At 43.0% G+C, this 21,484-nt stretch overlaps 1 protein-coding gene across 1 annotated transcript in view; it reads right to left on the bottom strand.

Moving 5' to 3' along the window:
- dok6 (docking protein 6) overlaps positions 1–21,484 on the bottom strand; it is a 479,143-nt gene that overhangs the window by 5,937 nt on the left and 451,722 nt on the right. The window lies entirely within an intron of this gene.

The following is a 21,484-nucleotide window of genomic DNA, read 5'->3' as shown; positions in this document are numbered from 1 at the left end:
AGGGGGGGGGGTGAGAAATGCTGTTGTTTTGGGCTGAGAACCTGTCAAGACCCTACATCGGTTATAGAAACATAGAAACATAGAAATTATGTGCAGGAGTAGGCCATTCGGCCCTTCGAGCCTGCACAGCCATTCAATATGATCATGGCTGATCATCCAACTCAGTATCCCGTACCTGCCTTCTCTCCATACCCCCTGATCCCCTTAGCCACAAGGGCCACATCTAACTCCCTCTTAAATATAGCCAATGAACTGGCCTGAACTACCCTCTGTGGCAGAGAGTTCCAGAGATTCACCACTCTCTATATATATCTTATAAATCTCTCAATGCTCTGAACCAGATTCAAGAGCCTACTTTCAATGGATTTCGTATTTATTTTGTTCTGTCCCATGTTGAATCCGTCTCAGCAGTTTCCTTTTCACCAGATGCTACCTCACCATAAACGTTGATTCTGACCAAGAATTGAACATCTTCAGTCCCTTGGAAGTCTCTTCATATGCAACTATGCAAGGACAGGACAAGGAAAAGGAAAAGCTTGTAATCGGATAACCTTTTCTTTCTCAGCTGCAACTTTTCTTTGTCACCGTCTTTCTAGGTTTCATGTGCTTTATTAATACCCATGTTTATTATTTTTCTGACATTTCCTCTCTCTACCTTTCCACCTGCAGTGGAAATACAATACACTGTTCTTCCCATTTCCTTTACTTGGGACCATAATGAGTTTAGAAATGACTCGTGTTAATTCCTACATTTTAACGTACTGGGGTCAAGTTTATTCCACAGCCCAAATCGAGGAACTGTTTGTAGTTTGTTTGGTTGTTTGTTTTTCTTTTTGCACAAAGTCCGCGAGCATTGCCACTTTTCATTTCACTGCACATCTCGTATGTGTATGGGACGAATAAACTTGACTTGACTTGACTTGAAATCGAAGGAGAGGTGAAAGGAATGGCAGCCTGGTGGCATGGGTTGAAAAGAAACAACGAGGGTGGCTCTGGCTTGCCAAAGGATGCTTGCTGTTCATGAAGGGAAAGACAATCAAGTGTTACCTGTGCTTGTTACAATTTGCCAGAAACTCAAATGAAAATGTTTTTTTATTTGCTGCCAAACAAGGGAAGTGTGGAGCAGTGGGATGATGTGTCAAGTTGCTGAGGTTGCACATGCAACATTGCACGGCCCAGACCCTTCAGCACATGAGCCCACAGCATTTTACAGAGCAGCAGGACTTGTCAACCCAGGCAAGTGCTTATGCTTTGAGCTTCATCAATCATAAATATAGATTATCTTCATCCATTACAAACAGAGATCAATAATGCTGCCATTTACAGTTCATTCCTAATCACCCTTCCAGTTAAGAGTCAACCTCATTGATAGCGGCAAATGGAGTAAAAATGGCAGATTTCGCTTCTCGAAGAACATTATCGATCAACAATTTTTTTTTTTAAAAACCACAATTTGATAGCTCTCTGTTCACCGCTATTTTAAATAGAATTTTGCTTCCTTAATTTATTTAATTATTTGATTTTCCTCCAGCTGCTAACAACATTTTCAAACTATTGTTGGACCATTAGCACCAGAAACAAAAGTGATTTTCATTTAACGGTACACTGGTTCACACCTGTGAAATGAGGCAGCGGAACATGGATTGGCTGGCATCTCGCCAGATCACTGATGCACAAGGATCCTTTCCACCCATGCTGGTAACCTGCTCAGTAAATTGTCCAGGTGTGAACTAAGAACTGGTATTTGAAAATCACTGCCATTTGTGCTGCCAATAGCTTGGATCTGCAATAGTCCTGTCATTTTTCTGGAGGGTATTCTTATTTGGAAGGATACTACATATGGTGCGACACAGTGGTGCAATGGTAGAGATGCTGCCTTAAACGCCAGAGATCCAGCTACAATCCTAGGGTGTTGTCTGTATGGAGTTTGTAGGCTCTCCCTCGGAATGCACAGTTTTCCTCCGGTTGCTCTAATTCCTCCCACATTCCAAAAATGTACAAGTATCATAAGATCATAAGTGATAGGAGTGAAATTTGACCATTCGGCCCATCAAGTCTACTCCACCATTCAATCATGGCTGATCTAGCTCCTAACCCCATTTTCCTGCCTTCTTCCCATAACCTCTGACACCCATACTAATCAGGAATCTATCTATCTCTGCTTTAAATATATCCATAAACTTTGCTTCCGCAGCCTTCTGTGGCAAAGAATTTCACAGATTCACCACCCTCCGGCTAAAGAAATTCCTCCTCATCTCCTGCCTAAAAGAACATCCTTGAATTGTGACGCCATGACTCTCCCACGAGTGGAAACATTCTCACCACATCCACTCTATCCAAGCCTTTCACTATTCTATATACGTTTCAATGAGGTCCCCCCCTCATTCTTCTAAACTCCAGCGAATATAGGCCCAGTGCCATCAAATGCTCATCATATGTTAACGTACTCATTCCTGGGATCATTCTTGAAAACCTCATCTGGACCCTCTCCAGAACTAGCACATCCTTCCTCAGATATGGTGCCCAAAATTTCTCAAAATATTAGGTAAAGCTAATTAGGTAATAAAGGTATTAGGTAACATTTGTAGGTTAATTGGCTTCTGTAAATTATCCCTAGTGCATAGGATTGAATTAGTGTACAGGTTGGTCAGTGAGCTGACGAGCCTGTTTCAACCCTGTATCTTTAAACAAAACTAAACTAAGAGAGAAAGATTGTATTTGGAATAATACTGTATTTTATTAAGAACCTTGTGTCATTTCAAAGCTGTCAGGTTAAGATATTCACCGGAAATTCACCGTAAGCGGACTTACTCGCATTCCTACATATTGAATAAGTAGATATTTCATAAACACAACAACTGGCATGGCGACTGCTGAAAGGATTAAAATGTAATTCAGAGATCTAAATGGAAGAGGCTCCGGTAGTAATGGATTACACTAATGGAGCAGTGAAGGGAATTGATGCTTAAAATCATTCATCTCAAGAATCGCCGTGCACTTGATTGATCCTGTAACCATTTGAAAAGTTATTTCAAAGGAGCACTCTGGGTGGGGTGGGAGATTGCAACCTTCACGTGGTCCGCCTTGTTTTGACTAATACAATCAACTCGACGTGCACAAATGGAAGATCAAATAGAACAAGTTGTCCAACAACTTTAGGCTGTGCACGCCACACGAAAGCAGAAGAAGAAAAAGCACTTTGGGCTGCAGAGGCTGTAAAGTGTGTCTCTGGTTATTAATCTGAGGCTTATGTGAAATTGGTGTTTCATATTCCGAGGACTATTATTTCTGCAGCACTGGGCAGGAAATGTTCGACTTCCATTGTGGACCATTTGCATCACATGGTACGTTGCTCAGGTATTCAGATAAATATGTGTGACACACAGTGACATTGCTAATAGAGCTACTGCCTTAAAATCCCAGCAACGTGGGTTCAATCCTATTGCAACCTCTATGGACAACAATATCAGACAGGATGATTGCTCCTGGCTGCTCATTTCACCCTCTCTGCATCCTTACCAGCTTGTTTTCTGTCGCGGAAGGTTTTCAAATGATGTGATTGCCCCGCATTGAATGAGGAGCATGAATGGGGATTGAAGCTGCCTGGGAAAGAATGCTTTATTCAATCAGCAATTTAGTGGAACAAAATTGAAAACTTGAAATATATAAGACTTCAGTTCAACGTCTTAACTTGAGATGCAAGTCTGCAGCTTCCAAATGGGAAATGCTGGCAATTTTTTCAATGTGCAGTCTGAAGAGTTTCCAGGAATGGCCTAACTAAAGTAGCCTGTCCCACGAGCATGCAACTGCATACGGCAAGCGCGACCTAACGTGGTCGCTTGAGCCGTACGGACTGCCGGTCCGCAGACACCTCAACGCCGTATGCACCGCCTCGACTGGCATACGCAGCGTCCCGACGCCGTACGTCACGCACGAACTTCCCGTGGACTTCGCTCAAACTTCACGTCACTCACTCAACCTCCGCACGGCCCCCGCTTCCGGTTTGGTCACGCTTGCTGCATGCAGTCGCATGCCCGTGGGACAGGCCCTTTACATATTTTCTGTAAATGCAGGGTGACCCTGGTTAGCACAGTGGCGCAATGGTAGAGCTGCTGCATCACAGTGCCAGAGACCCGGGATTGATCCTGCCTGTGTGGAATTTGTAGATTCTCCCCATGACCATGTGGGTTTTCTCTGGGTGCTCTGGTTTCTTCCCATATTCCAAAGATGTGCAGATTTTAGGCTAATTGGCTTCTGTAAATTGCTCCTCCTTCGTAGGATGCGAAAGTGGGATAGCATTGAACCAGTTCATTGGTGATCGATGGTTGGTGTAGACGCGGTGGGCTGAAGGGCCTGTTTCCATGCTGTATCTCTAAACTAAACTAAGACTGAATCCCATGAGAAATATTTGCTGGTCAGGGTGTCTGCATGGATGGGGATGACCCTTGTGCATCAGTGATCTGGTAAAATGCCAGCAAATCTGTGTTCCACTGCCACAACTACAGGTGTGAGTCAGTGAATCAGTCTGTGAAAATCACTTCTGTTTCTGGTGGCTATGCATGACATTCCACACTGCGTTACAAGTCTGGAAACTGGAAACCGGATCACATACAATTTCTGTATTTGAGCATCAGAATGGGTAATGTGGCAATACAGCAGTTAGATGGAATCAAAATGCTGGAGTAACTCAGCAGGTCTGGCAGCATCTCTAGAGAAAAGGAATAGGTGACATTTCGGGTTGAGACCCTTCTTCAGACTGAGAGTCAGGGGAGAGGGAAACTAGGGGTATGAAAAGGTACAGAACAAACCAGAGGTGGCACCGATGGAAAGGTCGAGCCTTTGTTAAGGGCCTGTCCCACTTGGACAACCTAATCTACGAGTTTAGAAGGCCCCAGATGAGTTGGAAAAAATGTCAAGGTCGTTTTGACTCGCCAAAGTAAATGACCTCCTGTGACTATGTCTACATCCTCCTACCCCCCTCGACCTCAGCCTTCCACACCTAAGACCAACTATGACTATCTACGTGGAAAATGATCACATGATCAAATTGTCATGTTTGCATTTTTTTCTCGGGCCAGTTACCGACCCACGACTACCATCACGACCTACCTACGACCCACTACAAGTAAAACGTATAGATTTTTTCCATGCCGACTTTCTTTTTTACTCGTGGACATTTTAAAATCAGGCTGGAAAAAACGCCGCGACCTACTTGAGGCCACGAGTACGCGGAGACCAATCACGAGCATGAGGAAGAGTTGCGAAGACTTCCTACGACCTCGTACGACCTCGTGGCGACCATGCTGCGAGTATGATTCAAGGGCAAACTCTGCAGAGGTCACCAATTAGGTTGTGAAAGTGGGACAGGGGCTTTAGCTGTGGTAGAGGTGATAACAAAGGGATACGAACAGTAAATCTAGCAAGATGACTAAGGTGGAGGAGGGATGGAGAGAGAATGCATGGGTTATTTGAATTAGAGAAAGCAACATCATTGCAGCAGTTAACACTGCTGTCCGACAGCTCCAGACTTTATTGCAACTGATTGGTGGCATTTGCCCATTCTCCCTGTGATCTGTGCTTTTCCCAGAGTTGCTCTGAATTACTCCCACATGCTAAAAATGTTTAAATTAGCTAACGTAAATCACCTCTGATCTTAGTGGATAGCGGAATAATTAAGGGAAGAAGGGCCAGCGGTGGAGGGCATTTGATATAACAGAAAAATGTGACCAGTGCAGACAAGTGTTTGGTGGTTGACATGGATCTAGTTAGCAACAAACCTTGTTTCTGTGTGGTATGGCTCTATGATTGGAGCTAAATATTCCAGGTTTATGCACAGATATCAGCTGTTAGTGTTTCAATGACACACACTTGTATGGTGTTGATACAATTCTGCCATTGCTCGCTTTGTGCATATACTAACTGAAAATTGAAAATAAACCAGGGCTGGCCAGCATCATGATTATCATGGCTTTCATAGTGAGATGAAGTTAACATAATTTGCAAAGAAAAATTTGGAATTAGTATGCTGGTGGTGGCAACACTTTGCTTCCTCACTAACGTGTTAGGAGAACGGGATGGAAAACAAGCTCATTGTCATCTGTGTTACTGACCAGAGAAAATCACGGCCACTGACGCATCATCAAAACACCATGTTTAATCACGTTCCCTTCCTCCCTGCAGTCATGATATTGGACAGCTACAATTTGCTAAAGGAACCATCTATAAGACTGCAGCTTGAAGTGAAAACTCATTACACACATGGTTTCACAGGTAAAGCTGCAGTAACAAGAACAGCTGAACCTCCGAGTTGCCAGGAGGGACTTGTGTACTGATGGCCATATCTTACTGAAGAGCACATCTGCAAATATGGGATGAAGGGGGAATTGTTTTTATTTTATGTTATGTGTCCATTTCCACAAATGTCACTGCTTTAGGTTTATCTCTAATTCTCTATACTTGGCCCTGCCATGTTTACCTTCTTTTAGGGTTAGGGATTGAACCCATTACTTCTTTACCAAAAAGACAGAGGACTAGAAATATTATAATTTGAAAAAAATGGTAGTAATTATGTGCAACCAGGCAACTTTGGTCATTTAATGGCGTATACCATCATATCATTATTTTTAACCATATTTTGGTGGTGGAAATAAATGCCGTTTTAATATATTTTTTTGTCAATAAATGCCTTTTTCGTGCCTTTTTTGTAATTTTATTATGTTTTTTTGCCTGCCTTTCAGTTTTTTAGTGCCTAAACACACGTGGTCATGGGGAGAACGTACAAACTCCATACAGACACCACCCATTGTCAGGATAAAACTCAGGTCTCTGGTGCTGTTAGGCAGTAACTCGATCACTGCATCACCATACATCTAAGCAGTAAATCTATCAACTTTAGTTCCACTTCAATATCAAAGACAGTGGCAAAAGATTAGTGGAAAGGAATTATCCTCCTTGTTTACCATTCCTCCCTTATGCAACAGAGGCTGAATAACATATAGTGTCCACACTCCCTCACAGTTTATTGGTCCTTAGTATGGACTCTCTAAGGCACACTGCAGCAATGCTCAGTGTGAGATCTGAATAGGGAATGCTGTAGGTACAGATCTGAATAAGCTAACCCATATTGCAGGGGAACATGAAGGGGTTGGAAAATAACTGCGCCATTGAGCTGAATGGGGACCGTCTTTAATGCGACAGATTGACACAAAATGCTGGAGTAACTCAGCGGGACAGGCAGCATCTCTGGAGAGAAAGAATGGGTGACAATTTGGGTCGAGATACTTCTTGCCACCATGGACTTCAAGTATGTCATTCACCATGATCATTTGATAGTCACATCTTTTGTTTATAACTCTACAACACTTAATTTGTCCTTGAGCATTAATGCAGAGAGACAAATACTTCTGGGATAAAATAAATTGCAACAGAGGGTGTGGAAAATAAACATAGAAACATAGAAACATAGAAATTAGGTGCAGGAATAGGCCATTCGGCCCTTCGAGCCTGCACCGTCTTTCAATATGATCATGGCTGATCATCCAACTCAGTATCCCGTACCTGCCTTCTCTCCATACCCTCTGATCCCCTTAGCCACAAGGGCCACATTTAACTCCCTCTTAAATATAGTAATAAGAACATATTAGAATAAAACTAATCCATCAAAATCAACTTCGTGATTAAAGGGAATGGTTTTGTTAAAAGTAGAATAGAAATCGTTTCCCTTAAATGTATTTCAATCCATTACCATTCAACAGTTTTAAAACCTCCACTTTGTTCTGAAGGAGCATGCTTATGCTGGCAGCATTCTACCTCAACGTTGAAACTGTGCTGACATTGTTATCAGAATTGCACAGAGCAGGGCATGATTAAAGATACCAAAATAATCATGAAAACTGCATTGTTCACCTTACTGGAAAACATTTTTACCTGCCCCACCCCACCCCTCCTTACTTGTCTGTGTTGACTGAAATTTGCACCATGCAGAGAAAAGTAGGTGAGACTCTATCATTCAATGGCGATGCACATTGCCCGATTAACACAACTCCTGACTCACTCCTTTCCAATGTTCTAACCCAATCAACATCATTGATATAGATGAACAGGTTGCAAATATAATTGTACGCCTCCTTGTTATCCAGAAATGTTTTTCCTCATGTTGCAGACTGTTGTTAATTCTGATGCCATTTTCACTGAATCCTCATTTATATTTTAAAGATTAAAAGAAGAGCATTTCTCTGGAATCAGCAAAATCCACCCGGTTAAAAAAAAAGAAAACCGTTTCCCAATATACGTTTTGCTGCAAGTAGTTGGCTCTAATTTGCAATTTTTAATCAAACTGTGGATGATATGCAAATCCAATTTTTGCATTGAAATATTGTCAATGTCAGTCTGGTTAATAAGCAAACTGCTTTCACCGTTTCCCATAGAGAGAGATGTTTGCTGCAAGGCAATGCATAAATCTAATTAGCAAAACTATTAGCACCAATTTCTATGATGTAAGACCTTTATCCACTTTGGCACTGGTCCCTGATTGTCAGATTGTCAGTTCAACTGTCTGAAAGAAATAAGACATTTTACACGTTCAGCTCTCAGGGACAGAGAGAATGCAAATAGGAATGGAAAGACAATTCATGCATAGTTTATCCCTGAAATAGTTTAGTTTTTAGTCTTTATCCTTGTCACAAGTACTAGGGACTTAAACCTTCTGGCACTGGTCCCTGAAGTACCAGATTTATTGTCCACACTCGATGCAGTTTCAACTGTCTGAAAGAAATTAAGGACATTTTTACACGTCCTAGTTGAAGAATAGCAATTGTACGGAATTGTTATCCAGAAAGCTTAGTTTTTGTCAGTTGCAGACTGTTTTTGATGCCATTTTCACTGAATCCTCATTTATATTTTAAAGATTAAAAGAAGAGCATTTCTCTGGAATCAGCAAAATCCACCCGGTTAAAAAAAAAGAAAACCGTTTCCCAATATACGTTTTGCTGCAAGTAGTTGGCTCTAATTTGCAATTTTTAATCAAACTGTGGATGATATGCAAATCCAATTTTTGCATTGAAATATTGTCAATTGTCAGTCTGTAAATAATAAGCAGTTTTCACTGCCTTCAGCAAAAATGCTGATAGAGAGAGATGTCACAACCCTTGAGAGAAAGTGCAAGGCAATGCATAAATATCCCTAGAAAACTATTAGCACCAATTTCTATGATTGTAAGACCTTTATACCTTCTGGCACTGGTCCCTGAAGTACAGATTTATTGTCACACTGCAGTTTCAACTGTCTGAAAGAAATCAAGGACATTTTACACGTTCCTCTCAGGGACAGAAGAATAGCAAATAGGAATGGCAGAAGACTATTCAGCTTAGTTTTTGTTTAGTTTAGTTTTTAGTTTACTTTATCCTTGTCACAAGTACCAAGGGACAGTGAAACACTTTTTTGTTGTCTACTCTCCAGTCAGTGAAAAGACTATACATGATTACAATCAAGCCATCCACAGTGTACAGATATACAGTGTACAGGTAAAGGGTACAACGTTTAGTGCAAGATAATGTGCAGTAAAGTTCGATTAAAGATAGTTTGGAGGTCTCCAATGAGGTAGATGGGAGGTCAGGTCTGCTCTCTAGTTGGTGTGAGGATGGTTCAGTTGCCTGCTAACAGCTGACAAGAAATGTACCTGAATCTGGAGGTGTGTGTTTTCAATCTTCTGTATATCTTGCCTAATGAGAGCGGGAGAAGAGGGAATGACTGGGGTGAGAATTGTCCTTGATTATGCTGGTGGCCTTGCCGAGGCAGCATGAGGTATAGATGTATCAATGGAAGGGGTGTTGGTTTGAGTGGTGGATTGGGCTGTGTTCATGACCCTCTGCTATCTCTTGCAGTGTTTGTATGGAGCTGTTCCCAAACCATGCTGTTCCACATTCTGGTAAAATGCTTTGTACAGGATATCTGTAGAAGCTGGTGAGGTTTGTTGGTGACACGCCAAGCTTCCTAAGCCTACTCAGGAAGTAGAGGCAATGGTTGTGCTTTCTTAGCTATTACTCCCGTGACCTGCGAGGGTTTTCTCCGAGACCTTCGGTTTCCTCCCACAAAGATGTACAGGTTTGTAGATTAATTGGCTTGGTAAAAATGTCAAATTAGCCCTAGTGTGTGTGTAGGGTAGTGTTAATGTGCGGGAATCGCAGGTCGGCGTGGACTCGGTGGGCCGAAGGACCTGTTTCTGCGCTGTATCTCTAAACTAAACTAAACTAGTGAGAAGGCAGTAGTCTCGTACTGGCTCCCCATCACATCCCACCACCTCAAAAGCAAACATCGCTGTGAAACAAGAGCAGATTTCCAAAGCAACCATTCAGGAGGATGTAGGAATTTGAAAAATGTTTTCACTATAATAAAAATATTTCTGGGCCAGTCTTTTCAATTAATTATTTGTCCAAAATACCTCTGCCAAAGATTGGTTGTTATTTTAACCAAAACATTGTATGGATGCAGGATATTCAGGAAGCCCTCTGTTAGTCCATTAGCCATCCCACTAAATATAAAAATTGTTCATCACATATTGAACAATAGCTTTCTATGCCAGAAATGAACTGCTAATATTCGAGGGAGGCATAGTGACACAGCGGTAGAGTTGCTGCCTACTAATGTCAGTGATCTGGGTACGATTACCGGTGCTGTCTGTACGGAGTTTGTACGTTCCCTGTGAACATGTAGGTTTGCTATGTGTGCTCCGGTTTCCTCCCACACTCCAACGACATACAGGTTTGTTGGGTAATTGGCATCAGAGAAAATTGAAAATTGTCCCTAGTGTGTAGGATAGTGTTAGTGTACAGGGTGATCTGGTTAGTGCGGACTGGGTTTCCATGCTGTATCTCTAGAGTCTAAAAGGCTAAAGTAAATTGTGTAACCCATGTGGCTATCAATGGAAAACTATTCAAGGAGCTATTGTTATCCTTTTTGCTTTCCTTCTTTAGCTGACTGGCATCAGTTAGGTAATATATAAGGAGAAGTATAAACCCTTCCTCCATCTTTCAAAGCACGTCAAGTTACGTGACCAGTTCATATCTCGTGAACTAAGAATGTACTAATTTGTGCATTTATAAAACATTTATGCTTGTTAAGTATTTACATTAAACATTACTCAAGGCATTGGTAAAATAGATTACTGGATTCATAGACTATAGACAATAGGTGCAGGAGTAGGCCATTCGACCCTTCGAGCCTGCACCACCATTCAATGTGATCATGGATGATCATCCCCAATCAGTACCCCGTTCCTGCCTTCTCCCTATATCCCCTGACTCCGCTATCTTTAAGAGCCCTATCTAGCTCTCTCTTGCAAGTATCCAGAGAACCCGCCTCCACCACCCTCTGAGGTAGAGAATTCCACAGACTCACAACTCTCTGTGAGAAAAAGTGTTTCCTTGTCCATTCCGTTCTAAATGGCTTAGCCCTTATTCTTAAACTGTGGCCCCTGATTCTAGACTCCCCCAACATCAGGAACATTTCCTGCCTCTAGCATGTCCAAACCCTTAATAATCTGATATGTTTCAATAAGATCCCCTCTTATCCTTCTAAACTCAAGAGTGTACAAGCCCAGCTACTCCATTCTCTCAGCATATGACCATCCTGCCTTCCCGGGAATTAATCTTGTAAACCTACACTGCACTCCCTCAATAGCAAGAATGTCCTTCCTCAAATTAGGGGACCAAAACTGCATAAAACATACAAGGATGCGTTCAGGCAAAATGCTACCATGGTTGAGGCATCCTTTCATGGACCCAAAATGAACCCACCAACATAGGTGATTTATCCACAATGATACTGGGGGTACCTTGCTAGTTTGGGTAATTATACTGTGTTGGAAGGAACTGCAGATGCTGGTTTAAACCGAAGATAGACACAAAAAGCTGGAGTAACACAGCGGGACAGGCAGCAACTCTGGAGAGAAGGAATGGGTGATGTTTCGGGTCGATTCGTCTGAAGGGTCTGAAGAAGGTTCTCGACCCGAAACATCACCCATTCCTGCTCTCCAGAGATGCTGCCTGTCCCGCTGAGTTACTCCAGCTTTTTGTGTCTATCTTGGGTAATGACACTGACTGATTGAAACAGATACAGCAGGAAACAGGCCCGTATGGCCACTGAGTCCACAATGACCATCGATCATCCATTCACATTAGTTCGATGTTATCCTACTTTTGCATCCGATCACTACATGGTTGGGACAATTTAAAGAGGTCAATCTGACTTACCGACCCACGTGTCTGTGGGATGTGGGAAGAAACCGGAACACCCAGCAGAAACGCACGTGGTCGCACACTCCACAAACACTGCACCCGAGATCAGGATCATACCTGCATCTCTGGTGCTGTGAGGCAGCAGATTTACCAGCTGCACCATTGTGCCACCCTCTAACCTTGCATCAAATTAGAAGATTGATGTTGTGATGGCTTGGGTTTGAGGATTTTGTTTACCGGCTAGGACTTATGGAGCTGGAGAAAAGAGCTTCCCAATGACTTGGGTGGAGAATCAGCAGAAACCGGGTGAAGGTAGCAGAATGGCTATTTCCCACTGCAGGAGATGAAACGGGCCAAATCAAAATAGGACGTACATGGTAAATGGTAGGGAATTGAAGAATACAGTTGAACAGAGGGAACTGGGTATAACCGTGCATAGTTCCTTGAAGGTGGAATCACATATAGATAGGGTGGTAAAGAAAGCTTTTGGTATGCTAGCCTTTATAAATCAGAGCATTAAGTATAGAAGCTGGGATGTAATGTTAAAATTGTACAAGGCATTGGTGAGACCAAATCTGGAGTAATGTGTACAATTTTGGTCGCCTAATTATAGGAAGGATGTCAACAAAATAGAGAGAGTGCAGAGGAGATTTACTAGAATGTTGCCTGGGTTTCAACAACTAAGTTACAGGGATAGGTTGAATAAGTTAGGTCTTTATTCTCTGGAGCGCAGAAGGTTAAGGGGGGACCTGATAGAGGTCTTTAAAATGATGAGAGGGATGGACAGAGTTGATGTGGACAAGCTTTTCCCTTTGAGAATAGGGAAGATTCAAACAAGAGGACATGACTTCAGAATTAAGGGACAGATGTTTAGGGGTAATATGAGGGGGAACTTCTTTACGCAGAGAGTGGTAGCGGTGTGGAATGAGCTCCCAGTGGAAGTGGTGGAGGCAGGTTCATTGGTATCATTTAAATATAAATTGGATAGGCATATGGATGAGAAGGGAATGGAGGGTTATGGTATGAGTGCAGGCAGGTGGGACTAAGGGGAAAAAAAAATTTGTTCGGCACGGACTTGTAGGGCCGAGATGGCCTGTTTCCGTGCTGTAATTGTTAAATGGTTATATGGTTATATGTTATATGGTTAAACGGACTGTGACAAGATTTCCTGACAGCTACTTTGAGTCTGATGCTTTGAACCACAATGCTCACTGCGGAAAACTGCAACACATTGTAGAATGCTTTTTCTGAAAAAAGAACAGGTAGATGTTCTGGACTCTGCACTCATGTACAAAGCTGAGGGAGGCAAGTGAGAAATAAAAAACAAAGCTCTCAATTGCATTGTGCCTCACTAGGGACAAACTGACACCAACTGAACAGAATACTCAGGCCCAGATATGGCTTTAAAATGAATCACAAAATGAGCTCAACAAAAATGCACTATTTACCAACACTGTGCAGCTACATATTCTGTGCAGTTTACCAAACAGTTGCTCATTTGTCTTCATTTGTCACCCACCCCTGTTGGTTTTACATTTATTGCAGCACAAGTCATCCCTCCATCTAATCAGGGCACCATAAAATGCAGGCACAGCATAAATATTTAATCGAGATATAAAATCAGGCTTCTTTGACACGGCCTGCTGCGACACACTAGATAAAGGTGACCAATTGTTTCCTCAGCTCTTGCTCTTTGTGACGTGACCTGTCTTGAGATGCGCCCTCTGCATTACTCTTTGTCATCCTATTTCACATGTTTTGAAAGATAGAACAAGGGCTTATATTTCTCCTTACATAGCTCCTAATTTATGCCAGCCAGCTAAAGAAGAAAAACAAAAATAGATAACAGTTCCTTGAAATAGTTTTCTATTCCAGCCATACGAGTTAAACAAATATTAGCAATTAATTTCCAGCATGGAAAGCAATTAATTTTCTTCCAACTATACCATATCAGAATTTAATAAGGCAGACAAGCATACAAGTCCTTATGTTCAGACGCACACTCTGACTAACAAATAATTATAAATACATGCACCATATCCAAGTAAACACATAAAGCATAATCACCAATTAAACAAAAGTTTTGGGATTCTAGTGAGTTCCAGGGACATCAACGAGAAGGTAACTATTTTGTTCTATAGGTGTTTAAATGATTAATCACCTGGGGTGGTGTTTAAAGTGAAATCCTGATAAGCTACAACCCTCTTTGTTCTTATTGCCACTGGCAACAATGTCTGTGCTTTGGGAATAATATCACTATAATATATAGAGTGAATTCACAGAGTCTTTCACTCAGGTCAAGAACCAGAGGACATAGGTTTACAGAGATTGAATAGGAGTAACTGTCACACTCAGAGAGTATTGAGTATATGGAGCAGGCTGCCGGAGGAGGTTGTAGTGGCAGGTAGTATAAAAGCATTGAAAAAATACTTGGATAGGGACATGGATAGGAAAGGTTTAGAGCGAAATGGTCCAAATGCAGGCAAATGGGACTGTCACAGTCTGCCCTCTCCTCATTCTCATCCACTTCACCTCCCAGTACTTTTCCACCAATTCCTCCTTCTCCTCACCTGCCTGCCTGCCACTCCCCTCTCATCAGCCCAACTCTCCTCACCTGTTGCACTCAGTTGCCTCTGATCACCAATTAACCCGGTATATAGACTCGCCTCACCATTCGCACAGTGCCAGATTGTTCTCAGCATTCATGCAAGACTCTCCAGCAATTTCCTCCTGCCTGCCCCTGACCATTCCGTCCTTTTGTCTGTCCCTCGCTGGTTTGTTTGCATCGTGTGTTGGATCTCCTGGTTACCAGACCTTCCGCTACCCCGACTACGTCTCCTGCCTGCCCCTCTTCGGAACCCTTGCTCAATCCTGAGCCTCTGTGTGAGTACGGTGTACCCATTCCTGTGCTGCTATTGGGTCCAAGCTATACCCGTTACAGGGACAAGCTTAGACCAGGCAACGCGTTTTGGCTGGAGTGGAAGAGCTGGGCCAAAGGGCCTGTTTGAGTACTGTATGAATCTGACCAAGTCTTGCTTTCACTGCCATTATTTGACCACAGTCTTTGTATTGAGGGGGGCTACTGGGAACATTATCTCTGCCTCGGTTTAACCCACAAAGATCATTGATTTTGGCCACTGTGAGTACTGTCCTTAACTTGCTTGGAAGACCTGGAGCATTATCTTCGGCTTGGTTTGAGCATAAGAATCATTGACATTACCTGAATGGAGCCACTAGGAATAACCTCCTTGCCTTCTGGGCTCTGCATGCAGCTGCACACTGTTCATAAGTTTGTCCCAGCTAACCCCTTGTGCCCGAGTCTTTTAAACAGAATTTCTGCAGAGTATTTGTGCTTCCACAGGTGCCTGTAGAGTCAATACACCTGGCCCTGTTTCTGGCCAATGATTTACAGTATTAACTTCAATAGAACCTTCCCAGTATTTCACTATCCTATATTGCTTCAATTATATGTTTCATAGAAACATAGAAAATAGGTAGAAAATAGGTGCAGGAGTAGGCCCTTCGAGCCTGCACCGCCATTCAATAAGATCATGGCTGATCATCCAACTCAGTATCCTGGACCTGCCTTCTCTCCATACCTCCTGATCACTTTAGCCACAAGGGCCACATCTAACTCCCTCTTAAATATAGCCAATAAACTGGCCTCAACTACATTCTGTGGCAGAGAATTCCAGAGATTCACCACTCTCTGTGTGAAAAATGTTTTTCTCATCTCGGTACTAAAAGATTTCACCATTATCCTTAAACTGTGACCCATTGTTCTGGACAAGGGGTTCCTTGTTTCAGAAGGTAAACTGATTTACTATGGCAGTGGTTTACCCAATTGATAGTTATGTTCCTGTTATAATTAAAATCCTTGGTTTAAATATGCTCGCATGCATTTATCACGATATGCTATAACGTGTTGAATTAAAATGAATGATGTTAACTAGATTCACATTGAAATCCTCTGGCTTTGATACTGCTGTATTTTACCTGGAGTTGGAAGTGTGTTTCAAGACACCCATGCAAGGAATACAGGACAGTACCACAAAATAACAGATCCCTCAGCCACAAGGTTTGTGTTGAACGTGATGCCAAGTAAATCTAATCCCTTCTGCCAGCACCAAATCCATACATTCCATCCCTTTGTAAAAGCTTCTTAAACACCTCGATCGTATCTGCTTCCAACCCCATCCTTGGCAGTGTGTTCCAGCCACCTACCACTCTCTATGGAAACTCTTGCCCCGAACATCTCCCTTAAACCTCTCACCTATATAAGCCACCTACCTGTAGAATCTGACATTTCCACCCTGGGAACAACGTTCTGAATGTTTACGTTTCCCATCATTCTATGAACATTTGTCAGATGTTTCCTCAACCTCTGACACTGCAGAGAAAATAATCAGAACTAATCCAGGCATTACTCTTCTGCACTTTCTCCAAAGTGTCCACATCTTTCTGTAATGTACCGACCAGTAGTACATACAGCACTCTAAATGCATCCTCACAAATGTTTTATAAAGCTGCAATATGACTTCCTGAATCTTACATTCAATGCCCTGACCGATAAAGGCAAGCACACCATACAACTTCTTTATCCTTCCATATCTTTCCCTTTGCTCCATCTATTATACTTGGCTGAGCTCTATCTATGTATGGGGTATCTGATCTGTTTGTACAGCATGCAAAATGAAGCATTTCACTGTACTGTGGCAATAATAAACCTAAATAGTAAGATTAAACGAGAACTTACCAGTTCGAAGTTTGATCGTTATTTTATGAGGAGTAACGTTGAGGGAATACGTGAAGAACCCGCCAGGACGCATGCGTGTCATTCTTCAAAGCAGCGGTGTGAAATCACAGATAACAGTAATGACCTGAACATAGTAAGATTAGAGAAAAAAGGATACCAGTTGAACTTTATGATCGAGGGTGGGAGCGGAGGGCACGTAATCCCTCAACGTTACTCCTCATAAAATAACGATCAAACTTCGAACTGGTAAGTTCTCGTTTAATCTTACTATTTTACTTCGGAGTCACGTGAGTGACTACGTGAAGATTTCAAAGCTCTGTGATTTCATGCTGTGGAAACGAGTCCATGCCTCACAACTGCCGTAATTGACTAAGGGAGGAAATAGTGTTAACGTATTCAAACATGAATCCGACATTGGAATTCCATGATGAACTATTAACAACAATTATAGCCCCCGTCTTATGGGGTAATCATGATACAGATCTAATTTTGATTCTGCAATGTCACATCTCATTGCCTCTGTGCTGTTTAGAGTTCTCTATGTATAAGAACAAATGTCTCATAATACATAGGCAATCATCTATTGGGTATGCACTGAACTCTATATGAGGCCTGACGATCCCGGTCTGTTCTGTTAAACTCATTCGTGGATGTAAAAAGTTATTTTACTCATAGAAGAGGTGTTACTATCCAGCCTTGATTTATGTAAAGACTGAATTCTGGGTGCTGAGACCAATGCCATAAACATGACCATGTCATGTGCAAGTCTATGCAGGGACAGAGCTGTAGCTGGTGACCAATTCCTCAGTAATGTTGGACTATACTCGTATACCATATAAGGGAAACTAGTCCTTGGGGATAATATTAAAAATTCCCCTCATGAATTTAGTCACCAGGGGGTGAGACCAGACAGAATGATGCTCTGATCCTTGCCCCAGAATACTGAAAAGGCACTACTGGCGCAGTTTGTGGCACTAAACCCTCATCATAGTGGAGGCTAGCCAGGAATTTCAGAACAGAGTTATGTTCGTTGTACAGTAGTGATGTTGTTCCTAGAACAATATTTCCCACTTCCTGATGTGGACCCGATATAGTTTCTTTGTGGACTGCCTGTGAGCCGCTGTATATGTTCATTGTTCGGTTCGTTAGTCCCAGGTCCGGAAATGGTTACTTAAGATTCTGCTGACGAACACATTTGTCCTATTATGGAGGGATGATTTTCCCGCACTTTACGGGATGAACCAACAATCTGGTTATTTCGGAATGGAGAGCCATGTTTAGTTGTATTTTGCGTAATACCCGACTGATGAGGCAGAAAGGAGGGAATGCATAGAAAGAACAATCCCCCCCCCCCCCCCCCCCCCCCCAATGCAGCGAGAAGGCATCCATCGCTGATGCCCCAGTCTGATTCCCAAGAAACACAGATAGGCAACTGGTGATTAAGCCGAGATGCAATAGATCAATCTCTGGTGTTTCATATCATGCTACAATATCAGCAAACACTTTGCGGTCCAACATCCATTCGATGTTTGTCATGAATTTGCGTGACCTGGTGTCTGCCACTAAATTTGAGGTTTCCTGGTAGGTAACTAGCTGATATTCAGATGTTTTTCTGAATACACCATTGCCAAATTGGGTTAGCCGGATTATCACATGATACCGATTTGATTCCACCCATGTAGTTAGTATATGTCACCATGGTGGTGTTATCAATCTGTAGTCTAACATGCAGGTGATGCATTTCTGAACAGTATGATTTTAGTCCATAGAACGCACCCAACATTTCCAAGTAGTTTATGACATGTATCTGAAGCAATGATGCTTCTTGTGCATCCCAACTATATCCACAACTAGAGATGGGGTTAGTAACACACCAACCATGAACACTGGCATCAGTTTGTAGCACCACTGAATGGTTGCTGACAATGATAGGGTTTGAACAATGCCCAATATTTCCCCTATCATTGTAATTCCGTGATTGCTTAGATCGGTTGCCTCATTGGTCTCTACACATGACCAGTATTGATTTTAAGTGCTTATACTTATGTCCTTGTAATTATTGGTAATACAAAGGTTAAACAGTGTGGCTGGAAAGGCCACAGTATTGCCAATTACTCTTGCTACCAGTCGAATCGGTGGTTTACTGATGTCAATGAGGTTGTTGGCCTCAGTTAAATCTGTACCTTCCTTTGATAAGTTACCCACATGTAGACTAAGTCAAAGGTGAACCCCAAGTAGTCCTTAGTGGTGGAAGATGTTAGCTTAGAATTAATAACGTCTATAATCCTTCCGCATAGGCACCGTATAGTAAGCATCTTTTAATGGATGCAATCCATAAAGTAGCCTATGGAATCAATTGTTTGGCAGTAACAAAGGTTTCTAATTTCGAATGAATTTACTGCACAATGTATTCAGGTTTGTCAGACCTGAATGATTGGCAACCACATTGTTTTGTTTTTCGTAAAGATATTGACACGAATTCCAAAGAGTCGTGTTGGGATTTCCCCATGATTCCCTAGCATCGAGCCTCTCCAGTTCAGCATGCGCTTCCAGTTTTTCTTATCGTGAAGGCACGAACGTTCAGTTCGGTACATGCTGAACCGGGAAATTTTGTGCACAAATTCAATTGTATATCCCTGAACACTAGGTAGAAAATAAGTGTTAGTAGTTACTGCGCTCCATGCCTCCCAAGAAAATGTAATCTACACACCAATGTGTGTTATTTACACCTCCTGTTTTTTGGAAGAGACCAGACCCCCTGGAAAGTTTGTTTTCTTCCTTGCAGTCGCCATAGAGGTTGTGGCGTCGGTTTTTGGATTTGGGATTTGGGGTTGCACGTCTTCCACGAAGGCCGGTCTGGGCCAGGCCTAAAATACCTCTGTCCTGTAGCCCGGCCTTTGAGCTTTCACCAGCTTCTGTCTGTCTTCCTGCTGGTGGGTGCGTGGAGGTGCTGTTGTCATGTGTAGGAGATCCTGCCTGTTGCCGCCTTCATGAGCCTCAGGGTATTGGCCTCCTTATTGAGCTCTTTTACTTGTTTTGACAGGCTGCCCCCAAGTAGTAATATTGGTGGTTTAACCCCTCCAGGTCTGCACAGCTCTGCAAACGTAGGGTTTAAAGCTGGGCGGATGGCGTTCTCCTGAGGCTACTAATCTCATACTCCGTATTGCAGAATAATGCCACAGCGTCTTGGCTAAACATCCTGCCTTCTGACTCCCGTTCCAATGTGTTTTCAGATGTAACTGTTCACCGTGGGAAATTTTGAGGGATGCCCATTTTCCGGTGCCAAATATTTGGCAGTAGTGTCTATTACAGCCATGTTCCTGTAGTTGTATTTAGATGTACAAACTTGGACTCCTTTTCCAGGAGGTTTCCTTGTTCTTGCACCCCCTGCACACTGATTTCTTCCTTCAGCAAACCCCCTCTTCAGAGCCAGCCCAGAATTGGCTCGCAGTACTCCCCTCTGTCCAGGGAGATGCACTGTCTGATAAGGTGCTGCCATGGGTGTATTATATACCCATTGTGACTAGACTCCATCTCCCAGAGTCCGTCACAGTGGAGCATGTGCTCCATAAGCCGCTCCATTTGGCCCCAGTAACGCTGGTCCCCGCGGCATTTTTTTGCAATTTGACTTGTCAGCCAAGTCGGGCACAGCTGATCCCACTAACGGTGATCTGGTGCCGTCAGCCGCTGCTGGCTGTCCGCAACTCCGTAGTTCTTCCCAGCCAGTGCAGCCCTTGTGGACTCTTGTCCATATTTCCCCCCTGTGAAAAACAGCACGGGAAACAAAGCATGACCGCAGTAATTCCCTTACCTGTCGGTCTTGGTTTAAAAAAAACTTGCTGCTGCAGGGGAACGCTCCCCCCGCTTGCCGTTTCAACTTGTCAGAGTCAACGGCTCTGTCTGTGTAGTCTTCCCGCCCGGCCGTGGTGTTGATCTGGCCGGAGCGGGTGCTAAGTCCGGCACAGCTGATCCCACTCATGGTGATGCTGGTGCCTTCAGCTGCTGCTGGCTGTCCACAACTCCGCGGTCCACCCCAGCCAGCTTTAGACGCAGCCCTTGTGGACTCTATTTTTGTCCAGTTTCCCCCTGTAAAAAAACAGCGCGGGAAACAAAAAAATGACCTGTCAGTCGCGGTTTCAAATTTTACCGCTGCGGGTGAACGCTCCACCCCGCCTGTCGTTTCGCAATGCGTGAGCAATATGACACGCATGCGCCCTGGTGGGTTCTTCACGTAGTCACTCACGTGACTCCGAAGTAAAATCTAAACTTGTGTTGCTGCTCACAGGCAGCTATGGATTTGGGGCCCATGGTCGCTCCGTACATTTGGGTGGAAATGTCAGATACTATAGGGCAAAGCATAAAGTTGAGAGATGGAAAGGAGATGTGAGGGGCAATATTTTACATTGAGTGTGGTTAGTGGCTGGAACATAGTGTGTGGTTGGTGGCTGCCAGTGAAGGTGCTGGAAACAGACAACATAGAGATGTTTAAGAGGCT

This window comes from Leucoraja erinacea, chromosome 4 (genome assembly GCF_028641065.1).
Source record: "Leucoraja erinacea ecotype New England chromosome 4, Leri_hhj_1, whole genome shotgun sequence".
Classification (NCBI taxonomy): Eukaryota; Metazoa; Chordata; class Chondrichthyes; order Rajiformes; family Rajidae; genus Leucoraja; species Leucoraja erinaceus.
Note: the sequence above shows the minus strand (reverse complement) of the source record. Positions and strands in the feature narration are given on the sequence as shown.